General features: G+C 41.2%; 1 pseudogene; it reads left to right on the forward strand.

Annotated features, from left to right (window-relative positions):
- Window positions 1-13,541, forward strand: part of LOC146712615 (uncharacterized) — a 39,936-nt pseudogene extending 26,395 nt beyond the window's left edge.
- Window positions 13,542-13,750: the final 209 nt, after the last annotated feature.

A 13,750-nucleotide genomic window follows, 5' to 3' on the forward strand; every position in this document is an offset into this window, starting at 1 on the left:
CCAATCAGAGAACAGATGGGTTTGGCTGTCGGAGGGGCGCTTTTTTGAACTGCAGGTCCTTGAAGGGAATAAATGCCCTTTTACATGCCAACCCAGCGTTTTCCTTCATCACCACGAAGGAAAACAGTCTGTGGTCGTCCGAGTTTGGTGATTTTTGTGTCACAGGTCTACGTGTTTAATACAGGGACTTCCACAGCCTTTTCAACAGCGCTGCGGACGCGGGGGGGGGCAGTGTTTTCGAAATGACAGTCTTCATTACAAAGCTTTCTTCGTTATGAATTAGCATACATGTTTTTATTGAACATTTGAAGAACTAGCAAAAAAAAACAAACTCTTGTAGAGGACATAAAGTCAGAGATAGAAAAGACAAGGAGCAGGTGCATCTAGTACAGGTAGAGCTGCTGCAAAAACCCACAGAGCCCAGCAGCCAGCAACAAATTCTGGATCCTTTGCTTTGCTTTTAGTTAGCAGTTAGCATTAGCAGCACATCCTGCGTCCGATGTGAAAGGACTTTTATGCTGCGCACTGTGACTCACAGCAATGGTCCCGGGTCAGCCCTGACTTTGTGTTAAACTAATCCTAAAGTAATAATGGTATTTCTAACCACTGACATACCACAACTTTATCCTTTCAACCAGAGGCGGAGCCAGACATTTGAAACACCCGGGGCTTAGCCCTAAAGGGTAGTATGCATGTGGGATATATAAAATAACATTTACCTGAGTTTTTTCTTTGAAAGAAGCCTCTAATGTCCATTCTTATATTTCAGTACATAACTGAAACCGATTTAGTCGGGGAGGGTAAGAACTGAAAATATGAAATAAACACACGTAAGCTAAGACTCTAAAATAAAATAGCATTTGTTCGGCTTTTCATTTCGCCATTTGTTGATTCACTTGAAGAGCGAGTAACGTAATATTGGTCAAGTGATCAGTTTGATATCAATCTTTCATGATGCACCGTCATATTTACATTATTTGTACGGTATGAATGATTTTCTTTGGTACCTGGTCAAACTTAAGCTCTCCTTAGTATGGCTGGCTCCGTTTCTCCAACAGCGCACTCACTGCTGGCAGCAGCTGCCCCGCCCCCTCGCTCAGTCGCTTAGTGCCTGAACTCGGATCATACCAATATCAGGGGGGATTCACGCACAGTCGTAAATTCCCACAGTGTGCACTATGTGCTTCGAATATTGTGTGTACTTTTTGTTTTATACAGTTGTCAGCCAGGCATCTAACTATGAAAAAATTACACTCCAAAATACCCCGGGCTTCTGACAAAACAACCCGGACTTAAGCCCAGTAAGCCACCCCCACGCTCCGCCCCTGCTTTCAACAGCTGCTGAAAGTAAGGGGACCTAACTGCTATCGGATATTTATATAGAGATTACCCTTCAAGGACCTGCAGTTCAAAAAAGTGCCCCTCCGACAGCCAAACGTACAGGAGACTATAACAATTTAGAAATGTTCTTTTAAAGGAACGTCAAAGAGATTTTACATATAAGTCAAGAATCAAATACAGAAAGATTACAAACACTGGACAGAAATCCTTTGACTGATTCTTAAAGGCATTTATGGAGAAGCTGTAGTCATAGTCTGAGTCTTGTGTGAATATAAAAAAAAAGTTTATTAGTAGAGAGCAGTTATCAGGGACACAGAGTGGACTGTGGAGGATAGTCTATCCAGCTGTCGAGGCTTAAAAGACAGACACAGTTGGGTGTCATCAGCATAGAATTGATATCATTTAATGACATCAGCTAAATAAAGGATATCAAATTAAAATAATGGACCCAGAATTGAGCCTTGCACTACCCCACAGATTAGAGTAGCAGTGTCAGAGGAGGGTTTGTATTACCCTGAGACAAAAAGTCTTTCTAGACGAGTAGGAGGAACCTTCCTCCTACTGTGCTGAACCAGAGATACCAGCCAGCATCTTAAGCATCAAATAAAATATTATAGTCAACGGAATCAAAGGGACTTCCACCCACCAAGGAAGCTAACATTGCTGATGACAGCAGGACATCCTCAAGCAGACCCAGTGTAACCGTAACCTGCTCTTTGGAAGCATCCCACATTCCAGACAAGTTTTAACAAAAGCTGGTTAAATACAGTGTACCGAAGAACTCAGCACTTTACTTTGCTTGTTAGCTTGTCTTTACTAAATGAATTCTTGAGTTTCACTGGGAGCCAGTATTTACTAGAAAAGGCTTCAGCAAGTGGTAAAAACCTCAACATTTCTGAAGAGTGTTACACAGTTTTGACAACTAAATACGGTCATCAGAAAATATAAAATATTATGTATTTATGTATCCTCGGGGGGGTGGCTGTGGCTCAGGTGGTAGAGCAGATCAGCTACTGATCGGAAGGTTGGTGGTTTGATCCTTGGCTTCCCCAGTCTGCATCCCAAACATCCTTGGGCAAGATACTAACCCAGAGTTGCCCTCCGATGCATTCATCGGAATATGAATGTGTGTGAATGTAGTTTAGTTTGCACTTGAGTTTAGAAGTGCTTGTATGAGTGGGTTTGAATAGGTGAATGAGGCATGTTGTATAGAGCGCTTTGAGTACTCCGGGAGAGTAGAAAAGCGTTATATAAAAATCAGTCCATTCTGCTGTTGTGGCTAGGGATGGGTGTCGATTTCTATAATCGTTTAGATTCTGATTCATAAGGTCTCGATCAGTTCAATTTTGACTTAGACAGTGAGAAATCTTATAATTCTGATCATTTATCAGTACATTTCCATATTTTTATATCTATATCTATATATATCTATATATATAGATATAGATATATAGATATAAAAAAAGCTGACACTTGTGAGACTTCATCAGAGGTGTGAGCATCACAGCAGATGCCTTTTTGTCAAAGTAAGTGAAAATAAAACACAGAAAAACCTTTTTCTAGCCTAGCTTTTTATATTACCTTATAATATTTTGCAGTAGAACAAAAATGAAAGAAAACCATGAATCAACATATTAAGTGACTGACAGAGAGCCATCCAGGAAGTGTGATTCTATTGTGGTGGAAGTAAAACGGCAAAAGTAAGAGGGAATTAAAGACAATGTTTATCAAATGTCAAGCTTAGTTTTGATCTACTTTTGCTGCTGGTTCAGTAAATTTTGGTCAGAGAGTGACAAAACCTGCAGCTTCAGAATCAGTGAGATCTCGCCTTTTAGTCCTGATGGCGTGTCTGTGTATGTGCCGTCGAGTGAAATGGTCTGTGCTTTGTGTTTAGGTGTTTGTGTGGAATCAATGTACCTGCTGTCATTTGGTGTTTTAGCTGTTTGGTGGTTGTTAAAATAGTTTTGTGAGCTTTAACCTGAGATTCAGGTGTTCCTGGCAAAATACATTTATATTTAAAAATCAATTCAGGATTTAATGAATCAATATCGCTTTATTCAAGCTAAAATCATACCTTAGTTGTGGCTTCCATGGAGCTTAGATCTAAAATGTCGGTCTTCGTTTATAACAGAATTGCCAAAACACTCTTTGTTAGGCCTGCGCTCACAGGCCTCACTGATTCAGAGACTTATCCCCATGAACGAAGCAAGACAACCAGAGATTGATGGGTTTTAACTTGCAAGGGAAGCCGGTCGGATCAGTTGTCTGGGATCTCACCTGATCCCACACAACGCCAAAGAACCAGCGTCCCCTTGCAGCCTTTATTCAGTCAACACACAACCCCATTGTAAAACCCATATGGTGTGTCATAAAGGTTAAAGGGACTGTGTGTCCGAGTCATCTCACCCCTCCTGTATACGGTTTAACCCCTTTAACGGTCTCTCATATACCAGTGCAGGTGAGCCTATAAATGGCAGGAAGTAAACATTCCTTATCAAATAAGGAAACCACAATCTTATATGGAATGTGCCTGCAGTTAAACACTAATAGCTAAACCTCCTCCACCATCGTACATGTATGGTAGTAACAGAAAAATATCTAAACATGCAGTTTAAGAAAACTGCATGTCATTGTTGTGTTTAAGACAAATTTAAACTCTAACAAAACTGTGATGACATAGATACCGATCTGGACATGATGGTGAGCAGGAGCATGAGGAAAACTGAAGGGATAAACCCAAAACTTGAACATGTCCTGCACACCATCATTAAACACACTAACATAACATGGGAGGTGACAACAGACGACCCAACACTCACTGAACAGAAACACACTGACTAAATGCAAATAAGAGAAGGGGTCACACATGGGAGCACAGCTGACACTACCTAATGACAGGACAGGGGAAGTAAAACTGATTACAATGAACAAAGAACATACTGTACTCTTTCAAAATAAAACAGGAAACATGGCGACGTAGACATGACACAAGGGGAACCTGATAAACCATGAACTAAACTGCAAACTAGGCATGACCGAATAACTAGATAACTGAAAAGAAACTGCAATACCGATGAAATAACAAAATAACATGAAACTCAGAACCACTGGGTCGCATGACCCAGGACCATGACAAAAACAATGAATTTCACTCCGTTTCACTCTTTTTGCTGTTCACAGTGTAAACACCTTCCGCAAACTACCAAATTTTCAGGGTATCCATGGCAAAATTCTCCCTCCAAGAACGTTTTTCTGGACTTTACCCTTCTAAGTCCACCAAATATTAGTAACCCCTACCCCAGCACCTGGCATCCATAATCTGAGTTATAGTATAAGCTGGCACACCATCAAGGACCTGGGTGGATGGTTGACCGTTGTACAGATGTTGGACATCTGTTTTTTGTTTTTTGGGGGGCGTTTCTGCTAATGAGAAAACACACTTTCCTGTTGTAAAGTACCTCTTGAACGCTTTCCCACACTTAACCCCTTCTCAGAGGACTGCTAAACAAAGTATCTCATCAGGGAAAATGTGTTTGTTTTTTAGTTAAAATTGTCTGTTTGTTTTTTTTAATCATTTGGGTGATAAATAGTTCTGAATATTTGTGGGGGTTTTTTACTCAGGTTATGTGTCATGCACTGTGAGTGGCAGGAGGGATTGGAGGGCCCAATACGCAGAAACAAACAAAAACCAAGGAGCCAAAATCAGGGAACAAGAGTCCACACAGAGCGTCTACAAAGGCCCTGAAGGCCCAGAAGCAGTTCACACATAGTTTAGGGGAAAGCAAGCAATTCAGGGCTGACTCAATGGTTGACAGCACAACAGTAACTCAGGGGGCTGACCTGGAGCTCAACAGCCCCATAGTCCAAGACAGAGCTGTCAGGAGGCTAACAGGTGAGGAGAGATGCTGTGAGGAGAGATGCCATGTGGAAAACTGCAGTGGCCATGCGGTTCAGGAGGCCTTCCATGATGGCAGGACACCCAGCCGATGGCCAGGAAAGTGCTATCCTCTATGCTGTTGCATGCAGGAGCAGCAGGTTGAAGGCCACATATAGCAACAGACCTAAACTGATCACAAGGCCAGTAATGTTGTGGGGATGGAGCTGGACTCCGTTAGGGTGGTGCCTGAGAGGCAGATGTTTTCCAAGATGAGGACAATCATGGATAACACCTCCCACCCACTCCATGATGTACTAGCTATTCACAGGAGCACGTTCAGTGAGAGACCAAAAAGCAGCACAGAACGACACAGGAAATCTTTTCTGCCTGTGGTCATCTCCCTGTACAACTCATCCATCTAACACACTGTAAACACTGCAATAGTTACACCCTTTTTACACACGCTCTTTTCTACTCTGTTAATCCTTGATATTTATAATTGAGTGATCTGTATATATTAATGATATTTCTTAAATGTGTAAAATCTGTAACATAATGTATTGTTTGGAGTTTAGTCTGTTACTGTTAGTATTTTTACCATTTCTTCTTGGAGCAACTGTAACTCACATAATTTCCTTAGGGATTAATAAAGTATTCTGATTCTGATTGGTTCAGGATGAGCTGCCATGATCCAATCACACATCTGCTTACCTGCATCTTTTGCTCGTTTCTCCTCCTCTTCTTTTCTCTTTTTTCTAAATTGAGCACCTGATGGCTTTGAACTTTTCTTGTACAGCTTGGTTTTCATTTTGCACTCCAGTATGAACACAAATCCCCCAACTCGAGGATCACCACAACATGACCTAATAGACCTACACCTTAGTTCACAGATTCACTTTGTCTAATTTCTCTGATTTCACACAACCCAGGATTCAAATCATGAATACATGATGGTCTTGGATTTACAACATTATGAATGAAATGTGCTCTGTTTGGAAGCAGCTGGACTCTCCTCCCCTTTCGACGGGTTGTTTGTGAGACTTTAAATCATCAAACTGTAAATTATACATTTTAAATTGTTATTGATCCTTTACCCCGAGTCCTAAAGTGTAGATTTATTTTCTTACTCTTCTTATATATATTGTTTGTTTACTTGCACCGCTGTAACTGCAGCCTCGTCGTCTCGTCTCTCTATATGCTGGACTGTTTGTAGCGGAAATGACAATAAAGTTTACTTTGACTTCAGCAGCGAGCAGGCGCACCGAGGGCTCTCGCGCTCACCTTTCGCGTATAGAATTTCGAAAACATCAGTGCAAATTATAAGTCTGTATCATGATGTCTGGTGTTTTCGTGTTTGTTGGTTTGTTTTTATTTTGCGAGTTGGTTATTAGATGCCGCTCCAGCCAGCCACTGCCCCGCCCTCTTCTCCTCCCCGTGCCGCAAGCAGCAGGCGCGCCTCGCAAACGGAGGGCGCCCTTACTCCCAGGAAATAGGCGATAGAAAACCGATCGGTGCCTATGACATTCCCAATCATGTCGGGGCAGCATGAGTATGAGCAACCTTTTGCTGATGCCCATGACGCTGCCCCCACCACAGAAACTGATCAGTCTATTGATCACACAATATTCCATCAAAAGAATTGATTTGACTTTGATTTGTGTAACAAAGTGATTTCCACGTCTCCTTCATGATGTGACAGTATCAAAGGTTCTGTATATGTAAGCCATACTTGTGATATCATTATTATTATGTTTTAACATTAGGCTCTTTTATTGTTTTCTACATAGAGCGGTTTCCATCCTGGGGCATAGCGCTCCCAATTATTCTGGTTCTCGTTGTTTCTGGAGGTCTGTTATTTTATTTCATGTCAGGTGAGTCCCTCCTACATTACCCATAACACTGACGCTTAGCAGGTATCCTTCCAGATTTTGGTTATGTAGGTAGCTTCAGGGTTAATCCTGGGTTTTCTGTGCTATGAAGGTGGTTCATTTTTTAACAGGGAAAATCGCCATGGTAACATGTGCTGTGAATCTCCAAAAGTTGATTCTGTTCATCTGGACGTTGTGTTTTGTGGGAGAAACGTTTCGTCACTCATCCAAGTGACTTCTCTGCTGGGGAAATACATTTGACTAAAACCCCCTAAATGACATGCAAACTGTGCGTTGCATTGTTACAGGAATGTCAGTGCAACAAGTTGAGGACTTGTATAAACATGTATAAACCCCGCCCCTTTCATGTGAACTTGCAGGATAAACTCTGGGTTAACTTAAATGATTCATGTGACCTTCTATCAGAATCGCAATGATGGACTAAGTGAATCCAGGTAACAGAAAGATATTCTGGGCATGTTGAACTGTTTTTGTAGTTTAGTGTCAGAAGCTGAAAGAGTTGAGAGTTACAAACAGCTGATACAGAGAGCTGAAGAGAAACTTCCAGGTTTGTTCCAGAAGTCAGAAAACCTCCTTCAGACTCAGTCATTGATCAGTGAAACAGCTCCACAACATGACTTTACTAAACAGCTTACACCTTTCATAAAGTCTCGCAAGAGTCAGCTTTCTATAGATATAAACAAAATGGAAATGTACTGATACGTGATCAGAATTACAATATTTCTGACTGCCTGATTCAAAATGAATCGAATTGTCGATCAAATCAATTCTGAAAATCAGCGACGATACCCAGCCCTAATCATGTTGTCCTTTGTTATTCTCTCAGTTTACCAGGTGGAGGTGAAATCGGGGGTGGAGTCTGTCCAGTTGCCCTGCAAAACCACAGTTAACCTGCCCGAAGACGCTAAAGTGGAGTGGAAGGACAACGATTACAGGACGGTCCATGTGTATCAGAACGGCTCTGACCAGCCTGAAGAACAGCATAAGGATTATAAAGGCCGAACAAAGATGAAGAGAAACCTGCTGGAACCTGGAGACCTCAGTCTGACCCTGAAATACCCCACAATCACACACACGTACACCTGCACCGTCCACAGCAGGGAGGGAAAGATCCTGCTGCTCTTTGTCAGTGGAGGTGAGTGCTGTAGATACAGGGCAGAGGTCAGAGGTCACTGTAAAAGCTCAGAGATGAACTGTGAGTGTCCACATCATCCATGAGACTTTCATGAGTTTCTCATAATGTTTGTTTAGCATGTGGCTAGCATACTGCTAAAGCTCAGTCAGTCCCACATATATGTGCACGCTGTTAGCGCTCACGTCTCAGTCACAATCACTACATGCATGTTTTTTTATGAAAACTTTCTGATATTCCACATAAACACACGTGGAAATATCACAAGTCTGAGTCGATGAAACAAGGAGTGGAATTGGAGGTAATGTTACCATCAGTGTTGATGTTGCTGTCTGTATCACTTACACGTGCTTCACTGTCTTCTCAGTCCCCCAGAAGGAGGTGGATGCAGGGAAGGACTTTGTACAGCTGTCCTGTAAAACCACACTTGATTTACCTCATGATGCTGAAGTGGAGAGACGCTAACAGGAAGGTCCACATGTATCAGGATGGCTGTGATCAGCCAGATAGACAGGATCAGGATTACAGAGGCCGAACAGAGATGAATAAAGACCTGCTGAAATCTGGAGACCTCAGTCTGACCCTGAAACACCCCACAGAGAGAGACACACAAGTCTACACCTGCACCGTCTACAGCAAAGAGGGAAACATCGTGTTTAAGAAAGCAGTGGGCAATCTGAGAGTCAAAGGTCAGAGAGGATTTTATTGGTTCACACACTGTGTTCTCTCTGTGTTAGACCTACACTATCTTATACAGGCTGCATGCTTTAGCCTAACGACAGCTGGGATAGACTCAACTATGACCCTGCACTGAAGAAGAAAAATACTGGGGCACCACTATCAGTGATGGAAAATAGAAACGGAAAGTGTTATCTCACAGGATGAACCATTAATTGATTTATAATCAAATCATCCATAATGAGAAATCTAAGCAAGCTTTGGATTAGATCATATAAAGACAGTAGTGTCATGGTTCCTGGATCATTGACCCAGTTTTGTGTTTTGTGGACTCTCAAGCTCTGCATTCAGTTTGTCTCCTGGTTGTTCTGTTGTTACAGTACATGTGCAATAATGTCCCAGCTGACACAGGCAGGAGGGAGAAAACATAATGTGAGGAGAAAATTGTTAGAAGACAAAGAAACTCAGACTCAAGATATCTTTTTCATGTACATATACATGGACGATCCCCCGTCCCTGGTCCGATCGGCTCTGCACCATTCAGCTACTGCCTACGTGTGCAGAACAGATGTTACACAGAGGAAAACCGCCCAGGGCTCTTAGCACATTCTTTATTTATACTTCAAGTAAGTTTCCACAGCAGTAGGAGTGGCATGTATGGAACTGATAATATCTCCTTAAAAGGAGATACCTTTAGCTTGTCTGTTGAAAAAGGAGATAGCTTGGTATGTATAGAAAACAAAACATTCCTTATAAGGAGAGAGACCGTTAACTTGTCTGTTAACACAGGAGGAAGTATCGTATGTCACAGAATTCCTCTGCACATATGTTTTCACTCCCTTTCTCTGTGGTGGTTCCAATTCACAAGCTCTTCTTCCTTTAAATGAAGCTACAAATAAACATAACACAAAACTCAAAAATCTTTCATCACATAATAAAGACAGACAACAAATAGAAACGCAATGAATCTCCGACTGCTACAGCTGCAACAGAAAAAGTAGAAAATAAAAGCACAGAGCATCTGGAAGACAACAATATGAAAGAGCCTGCAAGCGACCAGCGGACCCCGTCCCAGGCAGGGCACATGAGTGTACTAAGTTTAAAGTAGGGATTTGGAATTGATAAGAATTTAGTGATTCCGATTCCATTATCAATCAGATATTGATTTGGTTTCTGGTCGATTTTCATCGGCTCTCTGTGAGCGTGACCACCATCACTAAGCAGCAATAAATTATTTATCTAGTTAAGTACATGCTGTGTGATCAAATGTTTGTGCGTGTTGGAGCTATTTCCCTTCTTTGTTGCCATCAGGATTGGGGTCGTTACTTAAAAAAACACCACCACTCCCACCACCAACCGAGGCAGACACAATTCAATTCAATTCAATTCAATTTTATTTATATAGCGCCAAATCACAACAAAGGTCTTCACACAGATTCCCCAAAATGACACCTGCAGATCTCCAGCCCCCAGGAAGCCGCCAAATGACCACAGTCACAGAAAACCCCACAGCCAGCTGCAGGGCATACAGGGAGACAAGCCTCCAGCCGACCACCATCAGTGACCATGTAGTTCATTGATGGTGGTCGGCTGATCTGGTCAGTGATCAGTGAAACAAATTCATCCAGTTGTTTTTATGCAGACATTCTCCTCAAACTGATGTAATCTAGAAGTAAGTAAATGAGTCTGAAATTCCTCACAGAGTTACTGGAGGCCAACATGACGCCTCCAGACTAAGTATCTGGTTACAAACCAAGAGTTTTAGGACCGAGTACAATTACCTCAGTTTTATCTGAATAGCATGTATATAGTTATCACCAGAGTTGTCTGTGGAGTACGTGCATGTGTTTGAGTGTGTAAGGCTCATTTTTCTGACATTACTGGATTATTCAAAATTTAAATGGGATACGTTAAGACTGTTACTTTTAATCATTCTCTCCGGGTGTTTATATTGAGGCTTTTAACCTTCCTGCCTTCTTGGGACCTTTTTGTGCCACTGCTATGTGTTAAATGGCTGCCATTTCCACTGTGTTCAGTGGAATATAACCAAACTTGCCACAGGATAGTTTTTACCTGTCAATGTTAATATTCCAGTGTGAATTCCTTAAATCAGCCTAAAATGGCTGAGCAGCAGAAATCCCCACACCCATCACCCTGGGGACCATTTTCTGCCCATTGACTTCCATTATAAACGCTATTTTTCAACCCCAAATTATCATCATATGATTTTATTTTTTCTTCTTTTCTTGGATGTCAATGAAGACTCAGGGCCTTGAAGTTTTAATTTTTAAATTGCAAAAAAAATGCAAAAAAAATAATGGCAGGTCAAAATGTATGTTGGTGCCAATCTTTGGTCCATCTAAAGGCCTACTTATAATGACAATCACATATTACTTCAACTGGTTTTTTGTGGAAATATTTAGTTTCGTTTTTTGGTTTTTGGGGCTTATAACACAGGGCGCTCATGTAATAACACTGGGATTTGAAGGGTTAAAACAACGAAAATATAATTAAAACTTTACATGAATATTTCAGGGAGAAGTAGTTTTACAAGGTTGGCTAATTTAAAGTGGAATAAAATATGGATATATGGTCTTTTTATGGCGTGGCTGAGAATGGTCCCTAGGGTGATGGGTGTGAGTTTTTTAAAGGATGGCAGGAGGGTTAAAGCAGTTATGATGCCTAACAAGCAGATTACAGATTTGTACTTTTCCACAGAGTGCTTGTTCTTGGTCCAGCCATGACCAGTCTAATAGGTTTAATCCATTCTGAAACACAGCACTTTGTTGGATAAGAAGTAGTGTAAAGAATGTGGTAGTTGTAGATCACCACTGTGTTTTGGTTTTTGTAGAGTTTTTAAAGTTATTCTCAGGTGTCTATCTCAGAGGAACTCTACATCTTCGGTCAGGATGGATTATGAATGGAGAGATTTTTTTATAATCTTTGGGCAAGTGCAAAGTATTTTAAGGCTTACATTTGTGAGTGAGGTTGGGCAGTAGCTGGATGGAAGCGTAGGATCTTGGGCTGGTTTAAGAAGCAGACTAATGATGGCAGAGATCATGTTTGGAGATAGTGTGTGATTATTGTAAATCTGAATTACCATCTTGAAAAAAGAAGGTGCCAGTGTAGGCCAAAATGTAAAATGGCTGGAAAACCATGTGGACCTGGGGCTGTTTCAGAATTCAGACACTGAATGAGGTGAATCCAGAAAATGGTACATTAGTTGGATTAATCTGTGATGAGTATAAAGCTTCATAACAATCTTTAACATCTTTATGTATTTATTGTTGATCATGAGGAATCTTCCCAGTGGAAGCGTTTTTTCCTTATTTAGATTTAAGTGGTTTTGGGGGGAAATTTTCCAGATTTATTACCATGTTCAAGGTTCTCCAAACGCAGCTTTTGCATCAGAAACTGTTCGCTTGTGAATTATTTCATTCTAGTTTTAGTTTGTTGGTTTAGCTTGTTGTTGGTGAGGCATCACAGGCAGAGTCTAATGATCGAATGTCTTGTTCAGTTCTAATACAAGCCTTTTTCCCTCCTTTGTCTTATGTGAACAATAAGATATTATGTTAGCCTTTCCAGCTTCCCATGGTGGGCCATTGTTATCTAAATATGTTGCCCATTCCTTTTTTGAAATAATTAATGAAGTCTTGTTCTTTAAGTAATGATGTATTTAATCTCCGGCTCCAGTGGTGTAAGTGAGCGTGTGACTGATGTACTGGTGATGTATATAATTGTGTTTCCCTGCTTTGCAAACATTTAAACTATATTCTTTGACTTACTGCATTAAGTCTCCCGTGTTCTGCGTATGAGTGCAATACATGAGATGTTCTTGTTTGTCTGTATCATGCTGTACATTAGACAGATAGCTGCTTCTAGTTAGATGTAGTAGAGAAGAGTATACAGCTGTGGTTCGTTGACCTGGTGTGAGGGGGTCAAATTAGTGTCAGGTCATACATGCAGAAATAATTGTCACTTCTCAGATGTGACAATTAAGACTCAGATGAATGAATCGTTTCTTGTCCTTTCTCCTGGCTCTCAGTATTATTGGAGATAAAGTATCTGAATTTCAGGAGCGGCCCCACACCTCCAAACACACCCCACGGTCCTATCTATATATGATCCCCCAGTTCTACAAGCTTTTCCTGCTCCACCCTTCAATCCTTTCACTTCTCATTAGTACATGGAACTGATTTGACTTTGATTTGTGTAACAAAGTGATTTCCACGTCTCCTTCATGATGTGACAGTGTCAGAGCTGAATGCACTTGTAGAGTATCATGTTTTTATGGCTTTTAAGTGTTGCAGCTCTAATGTACAGCTGTCATATTAGAAATAGAAGCAGCTCTGATTTTAGTTCTCAAAGAAATCTATGAAGTTATGAATTCACACATGAACAGTTTTCTGCAGCGTTCCTCTCGGCCTTATTTGCAGCTCCACTCTTGTTTTTGGTCTATTGTTGTTGTTTGTCCTTGTCTGACTGTCTTGTCTCTGCAGGGAGAGTTCGGGTCCAGGATCAAACAGGGGACATCAGGAACAGAAGCAGCTCCATTGATCCGACTCCTCTGATGGCTGATCAATCAGTTTGATCTGTGTGTTCTTTGATTATTGATCAGTGATGTCAGAGTTATGTTGATGTCAGATGCTAAGCTTTTTCGATCCGGACATTGCTACGGATGAACTCATCAAACGGGTTCTAGATCCAGATGAAGTTGATGATCATGACTGCAACCGTAATCTTATAACTGTAATGCCCAATGTGATGTGGTGTGAACACGTCAGCCGAATTGTGTTCAAACTGCTGAAGCTGCAGCCCGAGGATAGACTCACT

The sequence above is a fragment of the Copadichromis virginalis genome, linkage group LG3 (genome assembly GCF_057382275.1).
Source record: "Copadichromis virginalis isolate Kocher_CV1m ecotype Utaka linkage group LG3, C_Virginalis_male_GT1.1, whole genome shotgun sequence".
Taxonomy (NCBI): Eukaryota; Metazoa; Chordata; class Actinopteri; order Cichliformes; family Cichlidae; genus Copadichromis; species Copadichromis virginalis.